This window comes from Sapajus apella, unplaced genomic scaffold, assembly GCF_009761245.1.
Source record: "Sapajus apella isolate SASKATOON/1434 unplaced genomic scaffold, GSC_monkey_1.0 scaffold33, whole genome shotgun sequence".
Taxonomy (NCBI): Eukaryota; Metazoa; Chordata; class Mammalia; order Primates; family Cebidae; genus Sapajus; species Sapajus apella.
In genome coordinates this window covers 9,361,844-9,381,164 of record NW_022436973.1, presented here as the reverse complement: position 1 = coordinate 9,381,164, position 19,321 = coordinate 9,361,844, and the positions used below count along the sequence as shown (strand labels likewise).

General features: G+C 45.1%; 1 protein-coding gene and 2 long non-coding RNA genes across 8 annotated transcripts in view; 1 reads left to right on the top strand and 2 right to left on the bottom strand.

The window, feature by feature from the left end:
* Positions 1-2,920: 2,920 nt before the first annotated feature.
* LOC116562808 lies at positions 2,921-4,008 on the bottom strand. Its single transcript, XR_004274102.1, has 2 exons — positions 3,352-4,008; positions 2,921-3,031 (listed from the first exon to the last, which is right to left on the bottom strand). It is a non-coding gene; the product is annotated as an uncharacterized LOC116562808 (long non-coding RNA).
* A 527-nt stretch (positions 4,009-4,535) lies between these two features.
* LOC116562805 lies at positions 4,536-5,518 on the bottom strand. Its single transcript, XR_004274100.1, has 2 exons — positions 5,082-5,518; positions 4,536-4,939 (listed from the first exon to the last, which is right to left on the bottom strand). It is a non-coding gene; the product is annotated as an uncharacterized LOC116562805 (long non-coding RNA).
* A 131-nt stretch (positions 5,519-5,649) lies between these two features.
* RALY (RALY heterogeneous nuclear ribonucleoprotein) overlaps positions 5,650-19,321 on the top strand; it is an 87,141-nt gene continuing 73,469 nt past the window's right edge. For all 6 annotated transcript variants that reach the window (XM_032295216.1, XM_032295215.1, XM_032295212.1 and 3 more), the window contains exon 1: positions 5,650-6,157. The gene's annotated coding sequence lies outside the window, so the exon portion shown is untranslated. The remainder of the gene's footprint in view (positions 6,158-19,321) is intronic.

Sequence of the window (19,321 nt, the reverse complement as noted above, 5' to 3'; positions counted from 1 at the left end):
TTGGACTAAATATCTCCAAGGGTCAGTTCAGTTCAATCCAATCTGACAGCACTCATGGGGCTTTCCCTTTTGACTGTGTCAGAAGGATACAAAGATGGACAAGGCAGACCTCCATCCTCTAGGTGAGCTGGATGCGTGCTCTAACAGTTATACATAAAGAGCAACAAAGCTTGGAGAGCACAGCATCTCATTTAGACTTGGCCAGTGGCAATGTATGTGGCACAGATGAGGCCGGCTTTGGGGTGGAGGCGCCATTGGCACTTGGGCTTGAAAAGGAAATAGAACATGTGGAGGTGGAGATAGGAGGAAGCTTTTCACAGCCGACACCACATGGAGCAGAACAACTACCTGGTCATCCCATAAAATTGTGAGAAGGAACAAATCATTGTTGTTTTAAGTCACTGCATTTTCAGGGTGGTTTATTATGTAGCAATAAATAATAGACCCCAAAGGTGGGTGTGTGATTATAGACTTTATGCTATAAAGGTCAGAGATTGCCCATTTTTAGACCACAGCCTACAACAGTAATTGGCCTGCAGACATAATTCATTTGGCTTGCACAGGCTTTTAAAAAATAGTTGAGCCAACATTTAGAAATTGGGAAATTTTATATGAAAATCCAGATTTGGGGGCTCTCTTGAAGAATCCTGCATCTCAGCACCTGCATTCTAGGAACAGTTGGCTGGCTGTCCTCTGTGTATGCGACACATGCTCTCCAGTTCATGACATTGCTCTCCACTCTCTATTGTCTCACCCCAACCTGCTTTCTAGCCCCTGTAGACACGTGAGGGTTTGCTATTGTTGCTGTTTATTTGTTTTGAGACAGGGTCTCACTCTGTTGCTGAGGCTGGGGTGCAGTGGTATGAGCATGGCTCACTGTAGCCGTGGCCTCCTGGGCTCAAGTGATCCTCTGGCCTCAGTCTCCCAAGTAGCTGGGATTATAGGCACATGCCACTATGCCTGGCTAATTAAAAAAATTTTTTTGTAGAGACAGGGTCTCACTACATTGCCCAGGCTGGTCTCAAACTCCTGGGTTCAAACAATCCTCCTGCCTCAGCCTCCCAGAATGCTGGGATTACAGGTGTGAGCCATTGTGCCTGGCATGACATTTGAGTTTTTGATCCATGCTGATGACATGACAACGGGAAGGCACTGAAGGGTTGTTTTGTTTTTGTTTTTTTGAGACAGAGTCTCGCTCTGTTTCCCAGGCATGATCTTGGCTCATTGCAACCTCTGCCTCTCAGGTTCAAGTGATTGTCCCACCTCAGCCTCCCAAGTAGCTGAGATTCCAGGTGCCCACCACGATGCCAGGCTAATTTTTGTATTTTTAGTATAGATGGGGGTTTCACCATGTTGGCCAGGCTGGTCTTGAACTGCTGACGTCAAGTGATCCTCCCGCCTTGGGCTCCCAAAGTGCTGGGATTACAGGCATGAGCCACTGTGCCAGGCCCATTGAAGGGTTTTGCACAGTGGAGGAAATGATGAGAATTGAGCAGTGAGTAATGTATTAGCAGGGGGTGACTCTGAGGCAGGTGTAGTCAAATTCTATTATTCAATCTGCCCAGACCATGAACTCCATCTTTTGGGAAATGCATCTTTCTCTGATCATATGGTTCTGATGGCACTGCCATCTCCTGGTATGTCCCACTTCCCTATTCACTGACAATGATTGGTTAAAGAGTGGCACCTGGTTTAAGTTGGGCCAGTCACAGCACCTGGCTCTCCAGCCACAGATGATTGGACCAGGGTCAGGAACTTACCCATGTTGGGCCAATCGAAGTTCTTCCCTAAAATTTTGTCCTTCAGACCAGAAGCAGAAATCCTCAGTCTCTGGTGAAGCGGGTGAGCTGTGAGTGGTGAGCACTGCTGCAGCCATGTGTCTAGCCTTGAGGAGGAAAGCTCGCACACAGAGAAGTGATAGGACGGGGAGGAGAGTCCTGGCAACATTCAAGTGTCTGTGCTCACCACTTCAGTGCCTTTTCTGAGCCTGGTTCTCCAGCTTTCCCATCAGTTCTGGGAGCTCCCCATTCCTTCCTGATAAATTCCTTTGCTGTGTCTGTTAGCCTGAGTTTATTTATGTTTTGTAATTTGCAACTGAGAACACTGTTGATAACCAGGAGCTTTGAGGCAGTTCCAGGAGGGCTACTTCTCACCCGTCAGGAAGGAGCCAAGACAGGGTTTATTCTCAAACGCAGAGCAGGAAAGAGATAGCGCTATTCCCACTGGAAAGTGCATTATCCTGTAAGGCAGGTATCCCTCCCTGCCACTGACTTCCTCCAGAAACCATTAAGTAAATCTCTATGCTTTTCTGAGCCTCCATTTTCCTATCTGTAAAACAGGACCTGGGAAAGAATGGTGATTCTTAAACTGTATTCTGCAACACCCTGTGATTTTGTGGAGGGATCACTGCTTAAGAAGGGTGTCTTGTGGCTGGGTGGCTTGTGGAGAGGCCTAGTAGGAATGACGCTGAGTCCCTCTCCCCTGCTTCAAGCAAAGCCACCCCCTCTCCCTCATCTGTTTTATACATTGCCTTTCTGTGAAAGGTCTTGGGTAAGAAGGGTGGACAGCTTGAGAAGTTTGAAAACCCCTGGATGAGGTGTCTTGGAGGAACTTTCCAGTTGTAATAGTTCATGATTTTATGGATTCCAGTAGATAGCAGAATGCCTTTCACATTGATAATAACAAAACTTTGTTTTGTTTTTGAGTCAGTCTCCCTGTCGCCTAGGCTACAGTGCAGTGGTATGATCTCGGCTCACTGCAACCTCCACTTCCCGGATTCAAGAGATTCTCCTGCTCCAGCCTCCTGAGTAGCCATACAATGGCCATATCACATTTCCTCATTTGTGAAATGGAGGGAAAAAACAGAACTAACCTTGTAGGATTACTAACGGGATTAAAAATGCAGACGAACCAAATTACATTATATTCTTCCAACCTTGACACTTTATTATTTATTAGCTCCACCTGTTGGGACTCTACTCATGTTCTAGTTAGGAAATAATGGCTGCCAATTATAAAAATCACAACTCGGCTGGGCGCGGTGGCTCACGCCTGTAATCCCAGCACTTTGGGAGGCCGAGGCGGGTGGATCACGAGGTCAAGAGATCGAGATCATCCTGGTCAACATGGTGAAACCCCGTCTCTACTAAAACTACAAAAAATTAGCTGGGCATGGTGGCGCGTGCCTGTAATCCCAGCTACTCAGGAGGCTGAGGCAGGAGAATTGCCTGAACCCAGGAGGCGGAGGTTGCGGTGAGCCGAGATCGCGCCATTGCACTCCAGCCTGGGAAAAAAGGGCAAAACTCCCTCCCCAAAAAAAAAAAAAAAAAAAAAAAAAAAATCACAACTCACATTACTATAAAAATGTTCATGTTAAAGTCGAGAGGTGGGTCAAACTTCAGGAATGGCTGGATCAAGTCTCTGACTCATTTTATTCTATAATATTTTTTGTCTTGCCCTCCTCTATGTGATGGTTTTGTCTTCTAACTGGCCTCCCTCATGTGGCTAAAAATAAAAATAAATAATCTGCTGCAACCCTAGGTAGGTATCATATCCTATGTCACACTATCCTGAAAGCAAAAGAATGTCACATCTTCATTCTTCACCTTTATTGGACCAACAACCCTAGGTCCTTAATAATTAGGAGGTAGGATAATATAGTAATTCAGCCTGCAGGACTCCATCATTTACCAACTGTGTGACCTTGGGAAAGTTAACCTCTTTGTGCCACAGTTTCCTCATCTGTATAACGGAGTAAGAACAGTACCTACCTCATAGGGATGTTGTGAGAATTAAATATGCTTGAAAAACACTTAGCAGACTGCATACGAATTAGTAAATTCTCACTAAGTGTTAGCTAGATTGTCAGCATATTTCCTTAGAAATATCTCCCTTCTGCCGGGCATGGAGACTCACACCTGTAAGGCCAAGGCAGGAGGATCACTTGAGCTCAGGAGTTCAAGACCAGCTTGAACAATATAGTGAAAGTTAAAAAAAAGGTAGCCCAGAGTGGTAGTACATGCCAGTAGTCCCAGTTACTAGGGAGGCTGAGGTGGGAGGATTGCTTGAGTTTGGGAGGTTGAGGCTGCAGTGAGTTTTGATCATGCCACTGCACTCCAGCCTGGGCAACAGAATGAGACCCTGTCTCAAAAACCAAACAAACATGGCAGGGTGTGGGGTGGCTCACACTTGTAATCTCACTCAGCACTTTAGGAGGCCAAGGCGGGATCCCCTGAGGTCAGGAGTTAGAGACCAGCCTGGCCAACATGGTGGAACCCTGTCTCCACTAAAAATACAAAAATCATCCAGGCATTGTGGTGCACACCTGTAATCTCAGCTATTTGGGAGGCTGAGGCATGAGAATTGCTTTGAACCCAGGAAGCAGAGGTTGCAGTGAGCCAATTATCACACCACTGCACTCCAGCCTAGGCAACAGAGCAAGACTCCGTATCAAAAAACACACAAATAAACAATGAACAGACAAATACATGACAGAACAAGAAGACAAACTAGAGAACATCTTGAGACAAGGTGTTCAGGGAAGAGCTCTTTTGAGGAGGTGATATTAAAACAGAGTTTGTGGAAGAACGTCCCAGGCATACTCTCAAGGTCGTGAACTCTTTGATTTATCTTCCTTTTAAAACAGGACAAGGAGGTCATCAAACAACAGGAGGGCAATTATAACTCCTGGTATGGCAAAGCCAGGACTCTAAATTCAAACTCTGCCCCATTCTAAGGAATCCCGTCTCTTAAACAGGTTCAGAGGAAGCGATGTGAGTCACGAAATCACAGGTCAGAGGAGGCATCGAGAATATGGTCAGTTCTCAACTTTCAGGGAAGTCCATAGCTGAGGAATGAAGGGCAACGGTCCTCTTGCGGTCTCATTAGGAAGACTCTGGCTGTTCACTGGAGGGTGGAACACCGATTCAAGTAAGAGATCCTGACAGGAGAAATGTGTAGGAGGAAGGACTAGCACCCGGATCAAGTTATAAAACATCTCCCGCACCGTTTTCGGAGACCACCCTCAGCGCGGCCTCTCCGCCCAGTCCCAGCTTAGGCAGCGAAGAGCGTCCCTCACTCACCCTGTCTTGGTGCCACGTTCCTTGAAAGCGAAAGGACCAGGAGTTTCTTCCTGCCTCGTCTCTTCCGGATCCTTGTTCAAACCAGCAGGCACCACCACGGCCTGCTAGTTTGAGCGCCATCCTCAGGCTCCGCCCACCTCGAGCACCACCGGTCAGTCCTTCCCTGAGGCACGCCTCCTTCCGGCTCCCGCCCTGAGTAGCCACCCCTAGGGCCCCTCCTCCCCCCCTGCTTCCGGGCCCGCCTCTTCAGGGTCGCTTCTATCTTCTTCCCACTATAGGCTCCTCTTCAGCTCCACCTCCCTCCGCCCATGGCTCCGCCCTCTGGGCAGTTCTCCTTTGGCCAGGCCCACAGTATCTCCAAGCACTTTCCTGGCTCCAGGCCCCCGTCGCCTGCACCATCTTCCCTACCTGCGCGGCTCCTTCCCAGGGCCTTACCACTCTCTCAGCTCCGCCCCCACTTTGGCTCCAAACCTGTTCAGGCGATTCTCTCTTCCCGCCCCAGCCCCGCCCCCCGAGCCGCGTCTCAGTCCCTCCTCCCTTTCAGGCCCTGCCCTGGACCCGCCTTTCTCCTGTCCCCGCCGAAGCTCTGGACCTTTCCAAAGCCTGGCTAGGAGGGTGGGGAGAACCCTTGCGCCTGGGGAGCCGGGCCGTTTCTGGGTGAGGCTGCGGACTCCTCTTGCTCGTGTCATCGTGTCCTTCCCTGGAGACAGAGACGTGGGAGAGCCCTGGACCAGGGACAGAGTGGCGGGCGGGGCCGAGCTCAGGGAGCCGCTCCGGGTGCCCCCACCCCCGCGGGCGTCAGTGGTGCTGGCCGAAGGCAGGGCTCGCGGTTGCGGGGCTCGCGTCGCTGTCAGTGCGGTGGAGCGCGCGAGCGGCGCGGGCGCGGGCGCGGGCTAGCGGAGCCCGAAGAAGCTGAGGGGGCGGTAGCGGCGGCGGCGACGGCAAGTACGACTCCCGCGCGAGTGCCCAGCCTCCTCCCGCCGCAGCCGCCCTTTTCCTCCCTCCCTTACGTCCCCGAGTGCAGCGGCACCGCCTCCTTCCCAGCCGCGCGGCTTTCTCCAGACCTCTGGGCGCGGGTGAGTGGGGGCTGCGGGTGTCTCCTTAGGGGTGCGGGAAGGGTGTGTGCTTTGTTCCTTTCCGTTCACCCACTTCTGGCGGGCCGCTGGCTATTTTTAGAAACTCTTATTTCTACCCTTCGGGGAGTCCTGGGAGCCCGAGTAACTCCAGGCCCCCTCCGCCGCTCTTTTCTCCCACCCGGACCCGCCGCCCCGGGTCGCCAGCCCCAGCCCCCAGCCCCCAGCCCCCGCCCCCCGCTCCCGCGCCCGCTCCGGGCCGCCCTGGCGTTCCCTGCCTGCTCCCTCCCCGTGGGCTGAGCCTGGGCGGGTAGTTGGCTGGGTGGGCCCGCACCCGCTCGGAAGTTGGAGTCTTTTGTGCTCGCGCCCCGCCCCGCCCGGCGAGGGGCGGAGGGAGGGGAACGGAGGCTGCTCCTGGGAGGCCTCGGGCGGGCCCGGCCCCGGCTGCTTCCGGCTCTCCTACCCGGGCTGGGTCTACGGGCTCCCGGAGGCGCGCAGAGCTGGTCCTGCCTTGGCTCCTGCCTCTTCTGGGCTCTTTGCACACCTTGGGCTCGGAGAGAAACAACAACGGTCCCTCGAGCTGGGGCCGTATCCGCATTTCACTCAGTCCCTTTGGTGGCTGAGCCTTAGTTTGCCACTCGGTGACATGGGAGGAAAGAGGGAAACTCGCCTCGCGGGGTGTTAATGGATTCAGGGAGGAAACTAATATGTGAAAAGTGTTTAACACCAACAGGCAACATTTAATGAGCCTTCTCCCAGGAACATTGTTTCTTTTAATGGTCACAACGGCCTTCTAGTTTATCCCTATTTACAGAAGCAGAAATCAAGGCGCAGAGGGGTCAAGTAATTTTCTCCAAGTCACAGTAGCCACAGAAGTGTAAAGGAGCGGTGCTAGCACCCGTTATTTATTAAATTTCGTAGTGTGAGCATCATCTCTTAGTGCAGAGGGCATTTTAACCGAGCCTTGGGTCACACCGTTTAATTAGGGACGTAGCTCTAGGTTTTCCCTGGCTTCTGGGCGGTTGTCCACTATACTATGGATGAAATCTCATTCTGGGATTACCATATCTCCAAGGGGAAAGGTTTGGATGAATTCCTTGCTAGTATTGCGGCAGTTAGAAGTTAATGGATGCAGTGACCCAAGATCTCAGACACAACTGAAATTCCCTGGGGTTTTGTCTCAAGGAAGCCTTGAGACTTTAAACGGTGGGATTCACGCTTTATTTTGTGTGTGGCATGGTCCTTCTCTCAGACCTTGCAGGTTCTCTTTGTTTAGGTTTATCGATCCTAGTTTGATGGAGGCTGGGGGAATAGCTCAAGTCATCTGCTTTCAGGCAAATATTTCTCCTATTTTCAGATAAGGCACAGAGTGGTTAAAGTGAACTAAAATTAACTTTGGCAAATGTTCCAGTTTTCCAATGTGTTTGATCCGGTTTGAGGGAGTGTCTAAAAATCAGGCAGGAGAGTTTCTGGGCCAGGTCTTGAGGAGTCTCTTGATGTTTGCATTAGTCCTTTGGAGTCTTGTAGGTCTTGGCCAGGATTCTGGATTTAGAAGTCCTATGTAGGAGCTGAAAGGGGTTTTACAGACCATCTGATCCAACTTTTTCATATCTGCCTTTCTCTGCTTCCCTGTTAACTGAACGTTGGAAAGGGGAAGTAGTGGTCTGAATTCAGACTGCCTTAGTGTCAGAGTGAGAACTAGAATTCCCAGTCTTCTTCCTTCTAATCCAGTAGTATTTTTATTTCTCCCATACCTTGCCACTTCTTAAAAGGGCAGGAAACTACTTATTCAGGCCTTAAGGTCAGGAATCCTGAGTAATTGGAAATCCCAAGGAAGTTTTATAGTCTCCACCACTTTCTGTGCCTTATGGTTAGTATTAAAGGAAGGCCAGGTTTCAGTATAGGTGTACTAGTTCTCATAAGTCACCACTTCAGTTTTATATGTTTATGGCTTATATACGCTTCCATAACCATTATCTGATTTAATTTCTAATCCATTTCTGTGAGGGAATTTGTAGAGCTTGATTTATGTCTCCTTTTTACTGTGAGGGAATGGAGACGTAGCATAGCACTTGCCTTAGATGACAGAATGAGTAAGTAGTGAGGATGGGACACCTGGAGCAGAGGATTTGATTTGGCATCATAAACTGAGCCACTCATTGTGGCTCTCTGAGCCTCAGTTTCCTTATCTGTAACATCTCATAGGATTGTTGTGGGGACTGTAAGAAAATGGCTGTGAAAGTGCTTTATAGTGGTAGTAATAATAGCTGAATTTATTAAGGTACTTAACGTGTATCACCAGTCACTGGACTGAGGACTTTATGGACTATATTACTTAATTCTCAGAACAACTGATGAATTAAGTATTATTATTATCTCTGTTTTGGAGAAGAAACAAGCTTAGAGAAGTTAAATGACCTGCCTCAGGGTCATTTAACTGGTAAGTGACCAAGCCAGGATTCAGACTGCAGACAGTATAACCTTAAAGCTGGCATGCTTTTTTAAAAAGAAAATTGTGATAAAATATATATAACATAAAATTTACAATTTTAACCATTTCAAAGTGTATATTTATGTGACATTAAGTACATTCACATGGTTATGCAACCATCACCACTGCCCATTATCTTCCCCAATTGAAACTCTGTATTTTTTAAATACTAACTCCCCATTCCTTCCTCCCTCCAGCCCCTGAAAACTATCATTCTACTTTCTGTGAATTTGACTATTCTAGGAACCTCATGTAAGTGGAATTGTGCAATATTTGTCTTTTTGTGACTGCAAAGCTGGCACACTTAGTGTCTTCCTTAGTTTCAGAGTGTGTTGTAAATGCAAAATAGTAGTCCTCACCTGCATGCTGTTCCAGAACAGGAACCCAGGCCTGGTTGTATCTCTGAGTAAGACCCACTCCTCTCCCCCTTAGATTGATGTTCTTTATCACTTAAGCCTGTTTTGGCTAATTTTTGTATTTTTGGTAGAGATGGGGTTTCACCAGGTTGGCCAGGCTGGTTTTGAACTCCTGACCTCAGGTGATCCCCCCCACTTGGCCTCCCAAAGTGCTGGGATTACTGGCATGAGCCACCACACTGGGTCATTATACCCTTAAAATAGAATCTAGATAACTCCTCACTCTCACCTTGTTTGCACCTCCCCTTCTGACCATCCAGGGTTTGGGGATATAGGGCTACAGTTGTCAGGAATAACAGTGCAGTGACAGCAGCTTGGATCAAAACTACTCAGGATGATTAAGTAGATCATCTTTATGAAATGCTCCCTCTTCCCCCTCGTTCCATAAAGGCACACAAGAGGGATTAGCTTTTGAGTTCTTATAGGATGTTGATGGTTCCTTCTTGCTTGCAGGTGGTTAAGATGGAGTTAGATGCTGCATATAGCCTTTCAAAATGGCCTCTGACCGTTTTCTGTTGGTGTATTTAGGGGAGTGGGCTGTTAATGAAGATGGTTGGAATTTTGTCCTGATAACAGCTGTGGATTGGAGGAGGCAGTGTCTCAGAGATGGTTAATAAGGTAACAAACACATGATCATGTGTCTGGTCATGTCACACTCTCCTTAAAAATTTGATGGCCCCAGCACTGCCTACTTGTTCAAACAAATGTGACCAGTTAGGTCAATGTGCTGAATTTGTTGGATAGAATTTTGTAGTTGAGAGACCTTAAAGTCATTTAGACCAGCTACCTGGCTAACATTTGAGGAGGTTACTTGTTGAGGTTGTCTTTCATTGGGTACCTCATTTTTCGAAAGTTTTTCAATCACTGAACAATTAATAAGCATCTGTCAGACATGGTACTAAGCTTAGGGATTTGGGTTCATATAGCTTAGTGGGAAAGAAAGGCAAGGAAACAGGCAGTGTGAGAAGTGTTGTGTTGTGACAGGGACAGACACCAGGAGAGCTCAGAGAAATGTTGCCTAACCTAGCATTGGAAGGTCAGGGAAGGCTTCTTAGGAGGAGAAATTGGTTAAGCCTAGCCCTCAAGAGAAAAACTGACATAAGCCAGGAAAAGAAGAGATCTGAGAGAGTCAGGGAGGAGGCAGAGATAAGACTGTTCTAGGTAGAAGGAACAGCAAGTTCAGAGATGGTGATGATATGGTTAAGACCTTTGGTCATTTACTATATACGTCAGATATTATTCTAAGAATTTAAATGTATTATTTCTTTCCATAACCATCCTGAAGGTATGTACTATATTCCATTCTATAGTTGAAGAAAACAGGTCAAGAGGGCTAAATAAATTTCTCAGGTTTCTTGGGTGGAGCATAATGCTTGAGTTGGGTCGATGTGGCTGGACAGGAGACTTTCATGGTAGGCAGAGCAGAGGCCAAGTTGGGAAAGGGCCTCCTTGCCTGTGTTGAGGAGTTTGTACTTCATCCTGAGGTGAGGGGGCCATGATTCGAAGTGCATTTTGAAGGATGTCCCTGGCTGCCTGTTCAGGAGTGGACTGGAGAGCTAGAGCTCTATGGACAGAGAGACCAGTTAGGAGGCTGGCAAGAGGTGATGGTGTTTCAAATGAAGGTAGTGGGAGAGCGTGTGTAGAAAAAAGGTGGAATTGCCAGGCATGGTGGCTGATGTCTGTAATCCCTGCACTTTGGGAGGCCGAGGTGGGTGGATCATCTGAGGCCAGGAGTTTGAGACTAGCCTGGCCAACATGGTGAAACCCCATCTCTATTAAAAATACGAAAAGAAAAAAAATTAGCTGGCCGTGGTGGCAGGCACCTATAATCCTAGCTACTCAGGAGGCTCAGCCAAGAGAATCCCTTGAACGCAGGAGCAGAGGTTACAGTGAGCCAAGATGGAACCACTGCACCCTAGCAAAGATGATTGGTGTGGAGGGTAAGGAAGGAATCAGGATGACATCTGGTTTTTACCTGGTGCAGTTTTGTAGATGGGTGCTATTTATTGAGGTGGGGACACAGGAGAAGGAGGAGCACATAAGGGATGGGGTAGGGTTTCTCATGCAGGGTCTCCTTACATATGCTTTCATTTACGTCTGGTTGTGGATTCTAGTTCTTTGTGTCAGGTCTGAAGGGGAGTGAGAGAGAGTGTGGCACAACTGGTCATGTTTCTGGCTAAACTGAATGATGCAAACAGTTTAGGAAGAGAGGAAGTATTCAATCCTTGATGTGCAAGCCCAGAACAGCCTGGACACTGCTTACATTAAGCCAAGGAAAGTTTACAGTTTCTCTAGGCTATGTCTTTTGGCACTGGTCTTTTTTGTGTACCAGCGTATTCCTCTCTAAGTCAAAGCCAATTCTCTGCTTACTGTCTGCTAGACACTGTGAAAACAATGATGAGTAAAATGTATCCCTAAGGAGCTCATGATCCAGAAGGGCAGAAATCTCAGTAGCTTGGATACAGCAGTGGCCTAGGGAGAGGGTGGATGGGGCAGGGCAGGGTAGGACAGGATACAGGAGGACCCGAAAGGGTTTTTATTAGGGATAGAAGTCATGAGACCCCACTCTGTGCTCCAGTATTTTTCTCAGGTGTCAAGTGTCTAGGTTTATTCATCTGAATAATGACTAGATGACCCACATGGTCCCTTCTAGCAATTACATTTCATGATACTAGGTGGTGATTTAGATAATGTATGTCTAGGACAGGTATTTTCTTTTTTCCTCTCCTGCTTCTTAGTTTGGCATTGGTTGGGGGGAGTAGGGGTGGAGATAGCAAGGTTTCACTTGAGTGTCTTGGTCTTATTCAATTTTGGCTCCATATATAAAATGTATAGCTGGAAGGGAGAAAATGACAGCCGTAATGTTAACCTGCTTGTTCTACAACTCCGGTACTGTAAGCAAAGTTTCAGACCTGTGCTCAGGGTACAGCTCACAGACCCTTAGGAATAGAGACAGAGTGCAATAGAATAAATTGAAAGTCTAGTCGCTAGCCTGTGCATCATTTGGTCAGTGTGTGGGCTGGACTAAGGCCCTTTCTTTCTATAGCCTTGTTTCCTCATAAAATAATCTGGGGGTGGTGGGGGGCGGGGGTCCCTGAAATTCTGTAAAGGCCCAAAGAGTGGAGTGGGGAGGAGGGGACAGCAAAAGGGTTGGAGGTCCCTCTATCTTTGACTTCTCCCTTCTCTTCTAATGAATAAGTAGAAACAGGTATCTGCTCAAGTATTAATGTTAGTCATCTTTTGTTTCCACAGCTTTGCCTTATTTCCTCAGTGTTAGTGTCTTCTGTCATTTCTTAATGATTTTCATGGTTATCAATGTGCTGTATCTCCTAGGAGGAAGGAAGGATAGGATATTGTCCCTGGGCTCTAGTCTCCATCTCCAGAAGAGTCATTTAAGACATCCACTGCCCCCTGTTCCCTATTTTAGGGTTGAGGTAGGGGGTTGTGACTGAATACTTGGGTTTCCTAAGAGGATACATACTTGAGTTTCCTAGGGAGTGCTCTACTAACTAAAGTGCAAATCTGGCTGTCTTCCCAATATACCAGTGAGTTTGACTGGGTAAAATAGTGGGCTTTTGATGCTTGCCAAACCTATGTTAATTGTAATTATCTAATACTCTCTGGGATCTCTCTCTTCTTGTCTGTAAAACAAGGGAATTGAACTAGATAATCTTGAGTAGTATTTCTACCTTTTTACTTTTGTGGAAGTGGCTTAAGAATATCTCTGGATGGAGAAAGGGCTTTGCTAAAGTGTTGAGAGTATCTTAGAGGGTTAAATTCTGGGTTCACAGAAGATACCTTTCAGTATATAAACAGATGGATATTGCTTTTTAGAGTGGACAGATTGCTGAAAAATTGCTTGTGAGATGAATTTATCAAATTGTATGCTGAGTTCCATTATAAACTTGGAGCTGTATCCTCATGGGACAAACTTGGAGTCTTAAGGCTATAAAAAATTACATTTAAATATGTAGCAAACTGTTTAAAATCACATAATAAAGGAAAAATAAAAAACACTCTAAAATTCTCACACAGTGGTAGTAATGGAAAAACACTAGACCAGAAACTTGCATTTCCTAAGAGCTTTAGCCTTATGGGGTAGATACCCCTACTGAGGTTACCTGGCCCTTGAAGGGCCATCTGTAGAGACAGAATAGTTCTGTTTATTTGTCAAGGTAAGACTCATAGGTTTATTCCAAGTAAATATTCTGTTTTAGAATACCAGGCTTAGAAGCTTAATGTTATTGGCCAGAGTTTCTTTATTCCAGAGGCATTTATCTGGTATTTAGCTGTCTCCTGTTTGTTTATTTTATCAAGGATTTTAATAAGCTTAGTTAACGGTACCGTTTACATGGTGTCTGTTGATCTGTTTGTCTAGTTTCCTTTGAAATTCTTGGTGTTAGTGAAAGCAAGCCCAGCGGTAGATTTAAAAGGGTCATTTCCATAATTCTTCATTTGTCTAGATCTGGGTTTTCTTTGTAAAAGGTATGATCACACTATACTGAGAAGTCAAATGTTGTTTCGTTTTTACCCATAGCATTTTATGGCTTTGTGATTTTGTTCTTGTGGATACCTGTAAGGTGGTACTGACGAATGGTGCTGCCATTGTAATAATGAGGGCTGTGCATGAATCAGTTGAACACAAGAATAACTTCTCTTCAAACCTTAAAGATTCACCCTGAATTGATTCTCACAGCAATTAAAATCAACCCTTACTAAAATTAGGGTTGAGAGGAGGTTACTTAGTTGCTGTGGCATGATTATTTATGCTTGGAAGTCCAACAGTCTTCCATCCCTAATCTCAACCATTTATTCCAGGAATTTGGAGTACTTCCTATGTGTTTTCCTTATGGAGACATAAGGAGACATAATTCCTGTCCACCAATTACTTTCAGTCTTGAGAGGAAGACAGATAGGTAAAGCAAATCCAGCCTACTGCCCTGGCACATATATTTGGATTGAAAGTTCAAACAGAAAATGACGTAACTGATGGCTGTATCAGTAGACAAGGAGTCCTGTTTGATAATCTTTCAGTGTATAGACTTATTTTTCACATTCCCTTCTCCCCCTTCTGTAATTTACAGATATTTATCTTCCATTGCTAAGGTATCCAACACCTAGTGTGTAAAGTCAAGAATGTTAGATTATGGGGCAATGCTGTCCTTCAGGTTTGGGTGTCCAGATATTTGCATCTGGATACCGAAACAGTTCTCTGGTTGGTTTCAGGAAGATTTGGTATTGTCTCGCTTCTTACGTAGAAATGAAGAAAATCAAGTTTCATATTGAACTATTTTAAGTTTCATTATACTCAGTTTTGAAATAAAATAGCTCTATTTTGTATGCAAGTGGAATTATCTGAGGAGTGATTTCTGGCATTTGATCAGTCTGTGATTTAATAATTGTGATTAAATTGTAGTTCACGAAGCCCATTGCTATTGCCTCTGTCAGCCTTCTTTGAACACTTTGCAGCAAAGAGCCCTAGCAAATGGAAGTGGTGGGCACATTGAGGCTTTCCTGGTCTTGAAGGGTTCTTCCCTCTTTCCTGCCCTGCAAAGATAAATGTTCCTTGGGATGCTGTGTTGTGTTCCCAATTTCTTCCAACAAATTTAGCATTTTCAGTGAGGTCTAGAATAATAAGGCCAGGGTAAACTGGAGATGTCATTTTCTCTCTCTGAAGCTCCATATTCTCATCTGTAAAGTGGGGTTAATACTCCATATCTTGCCTTCCTCATAATGTTATTGTGAGGAGCAAATTAGATAAAGAATGAAAGAACATTGTAAAATCATGTGAGACAATTTATATGTGAAGAATCTGTCAGTCATTTGTCAGAGTTAATGGGTAAGTAACAGGATCTTCCATAGGAGGGGAGATAGATCTCTTTGTAGGGAGCAGGGTGAGTAATCCAAGTTAGTCTCTGTGATTGGGAGAAAGTATGACGAAAGCATTAGGACAAGGGTGACGATGGAACAAAAGACTGGAGGCAGAGCTGTTTAGTGGGAACAGTGAGTGAGTGTTTTCTAACCTCATACTCAAGTCATAGGTTAGGCATATGTTTAGCTTTAGTAAATATGCCAAACAGTTTTGAAAGGCCTTTCAGATCTCATGGTTAGCGATGAAAAAATCTGTTGTTCTGTGTCTTTGTCAACACTTGGCATTGTCTGTCTTTTTCATTTGAAGCCATTCTGGTTAGCAGTTATAGATATGAATTTTAAGAACCATAATATGAATTCTCACATAGCAAGTACCATAAAGGGGTACAGTGACTGGGAAGTTCAGAAGGGGAAGAGACTGCTTCCTTTGTACATGGGGGAGGGGCAGAGGGGGAGTTCACAAGGAACATTTGTGGACCATGAGTATTTGTACTGGACCTTGTGGGATAAGGCTAGTGACCATATGTTGTCCAGGACCATCTTAATTTCTAGTCTGTCAGGTTGTACTTACAGTTTATGAAATACCAATGCTGCCATGTCTTTACTGTATCGTCCATACTATTCAGAAGCAACACCCAGGTATCTTTTCTCAACTGATGTCACAGGCGATTAGGCTGTGAAAGAATGGTCATAGGCGATTAGGCTGCAGAAGTAGAGAACATTCTATGCAATGGGAACAACTTGAATAGAGGAACAGCTGATTGATCAGACTGAGTAGCATCCATATTCCTGCTAATGAGCAGGGGTGGAGGTGTCCCACACTTTGGAGATGTGTGATGCCTTCTCATAGCCTCTTGGAGCAGAGTAAGGTCATGTTGTTATGAAGCCAATTTGTATTTAAACTGGATAGAAAGATGAGAATGAGCTCTTTGCTTATCATTATATCATTTCAGGAAAGAAATTAATCCAGTAAACAGTCATACTTGAAGTATGTCAAAAGAGAGTTTTTCTTAAAATGGTTGGGGAGGGGAGGGAATACTAAAACCTAAAGAACTTAGTTGTCTAAGAACTCATCTATTACTTGTATATGTGCTCAGGGGGAAAAAATCGCCATTTCTTTGTCAGCTTTTCTCCTGCCAGTGGACCCTAGCTGGGTGTTTATTTTGTGTAGTTTTACCAAATCACTTTGAAGGTTGGCATGAACATTGATCATGTCTTAGAGCTTTTCCTCTTTGTTCTGTCAGCAAATAATAGAAAATATACCTTATATTACCTGGTTGGGAGAAATAAGGTGGCCCTGCCTGCTTCCAGAGAGCAGCACTTTCATGTTAAACATTAGTCAGCTTCTGATCCTGTGTCAGGTCCTGGAGTGTTTATCAAGAGAGACAGGGTGCTAATGCTGCCACTAGGGACATTCACCAGAGAATTTCTAGGCCCCTTGTCAAGGAGACTAGTTGAGTAGTTGATTTAAAAATCTGACTTGGGTTCTAAATGTTGACGCAGCCTTGCATATTAGTGATATTAATTGGGTGTCCACTGTGTTGAGATATCATACTTGGTACCTTGTGTTTGTACTAATAGAGCTAATATTTACTGAAGGTTACTATGTGCAAAGCCTTTTATGTATATAAAATTATTGTTTCATTCTCACTTCAACCCTAAGAAGTAGGTTCTGTTGATCATCATACAGATAGGAGACTGAGTCACAGGGAGGTTAAGAGATATGCCATGGTCACGTTGCTGATAGATGGAGTTGCTAGGATTGAAACTTAACCAATTCCTTTTTTTTTTAATATGGAAAATTTCAAACATATACAAAGTTGAATAGGTTAATGAAATATGATTTACCCATCCCTTGGCTTCAACAGTTAGGAATTCATGGTCAGTCTTATTTCATTTATACCCCTGCCTACTTTTCTTCATTCTGTTCTTTGAAGAAAATCTCAGCCATCATATTTTGTCTTTAAATGTTTCACAGTGTGTCTCTAAAAGATGACTTCTGAAAACAATCGTAATGCCATTACCGTCGTTACAAAGTTTAAGAGTTCCTTAATACAAAATCCAGAATATTGTTTTTAAATGTTCGATTGTTTCATAAATGTCACAATCTTATTTTGATAGTTTGATTCAGGATTCATATAAAGTCCACACATGGTTCTTAAGTCTTTCAAGTCTCAATTTATATGGTCCCTTCTACAGTCAACATGCTGCATAGAGATGTTTCAGTCAGTGATGGGCCACATATGACAGTGGTCTTATATGATTATAATACCATTTTTTTTTGCTGTACCCATTGTATGTTTAGGTGCACAAATACTGTGTTACAGTTGCCTACAGTATTCAGCACACTAACATGCTGTACAGGTTTGTAGCCTAGGAGCAACTATACAGCCTATACAGTAAATATACAGAGAGATGTATAGTCTAGGTGTGTAGTAGGCTATATACCATCTAGGACTGTGTAAGTGCACAGTGGTGTTTGCACAAGGACAAAATCACCTAATGATGCATTTCTCAGAATGTATCCCCGTTGCTAAGTGATGCATGACTATAGTTTCCCCCCCTTTACTTGTTGAAGAAGCTGGGTGTTTTTTTCTGTAGATTTTTCCGTGTTCTGGATTTTGCTCATTGCATTCCTTTGGTGTGTTTTCTGTGTTTCTTTGTCCTCTGTATTTCCTGTAAATTGGTGGTTGTATCTAGAGGACACTCTCTCTTAACCCTCATGGCAAGCCTCTACAAAAATAGATATTGTTCTTATTTTGTAGGTGAGAAAACAGACTGAGAGAGGTTGGGTGGCTTGTCCAAGGCCGCACCTGGATTTGAACACGGGCCTACTTGTCTCCAAAGCTTTTGTTCCTTCCTTTTCATCACTAACCCACTCTGTGAGCTTAGATAAATCATTTTAAGTTCTCTGGGTCAGCCAGGTGTGGTGGCTCATACCTATAATCCAGCACTTTGGGAGGCCAAGACAGGCGGGTCACGAGGTCAAGAGATTGAGACCATCCTGGCCAACATGGTGGTCTCTACTAAAAATACAAAAAATTAGCTTTGTGTGGTGGCGTGTGCCTGTAGTCCCAGCTACTTGGGAGACTGAGAATCGCTTGATCCCAGGAGGTGGAGATTGTAATGAGCCAAGATTGTGCCACCGCACTCCAACCTGGTGACAGAGAGGGACTTGGTCTCAAAAACAAAAACAAAAACTCTGGGCCTTAGTTTCTTTGTCTGTGATCTGAGATTTCTTACAGGAGTACTAGTCTATGTGTCTATGACCATTTGAGTGCCTGCCATGTTACAATGTGGTACTAGATGGTGTAGATAATACCCATACGAGTAAGACTGTCTTCAAGGAGCATACAGTCAATCAGGGACTGTAAGACCATACCCTATTTCAGGCAAGGTCATTGTGGGGCTATGGGATCCTTAATCCCCCTTTAGAATTTCCTGCTTCCCTGCCATCCTGTTTTGCTGTTTTCTGTGCCATGCTCTTCACTGCTGCCTGATACCTTTTCCTAAAAGCCATTTTTGTTGTGTTCTCCCTGCTGTAAGTCTAGCATGGGAGTTTTGGTAAATAAGAAACAAATTTTTTCCAGCATTAAACTTTCCCTCCTTGGATTGAGTTGCTATTCAAGTGCAGCTACTCTTTTTTTCTCTTGTGTTTGGCAAAGGTGCTATTGCTTTTATGGAGTTGCTGAAGGAATCTGGGGAAGATAGAATAATGATGGAATGAAGCATGGGGAATGCCATCCTGCTTCAGGGGAGAATGTATATTTAGCATTGTACTGTTCACTCCCGATAGCATCTGACTGTAATGGGGCAATTTTGCTCTTGCAAAGACAAGGAACTTGACTGGGCATGGTGGCTCATGCTTGAAATCCCAGCACTTTGGGAGACCGAGGCGGGCAGATCACGAGGTCAGGAGTTCGAGACCAGCCTGGCCAACATGGTGAAACCCCATCTCTACTAAAAATACAAAAATTAGCCAGGCTTGGTGGTGGTCGTCTATAATCTAAGCTACTCGGGTGGCTGAGGCAGGAGAATCGCTTGAACCTGGGAGGCAGAGGTTGTAGTGAGCAGAGATTGTGCCGTTGCATTCCAGCCTAGGCAACAAGAGCAAGAATCCATCCCCCCCCAAAAAAAAAATAAGGACAAGGAACTTTTAGTTGTGATGTTCAGGGAGAGGGATTTTAAAGGTACTCCTTTTAGGGGAACCAAACTGCTGAACTTTCATCTTCACTGGGGAGTCCTCAGGGGACTCTTAAACCCTTTCTGTTCCAGATCTGTTCAGTCTTATCCTCTAGATCAGAGGTCACATACTGGTAGCCCCTTGGGCTATGTCTGGCCTGTGTACATATTTTGTTTGGCCTGTAGTGGTGGTGATGGTGGTTTTTA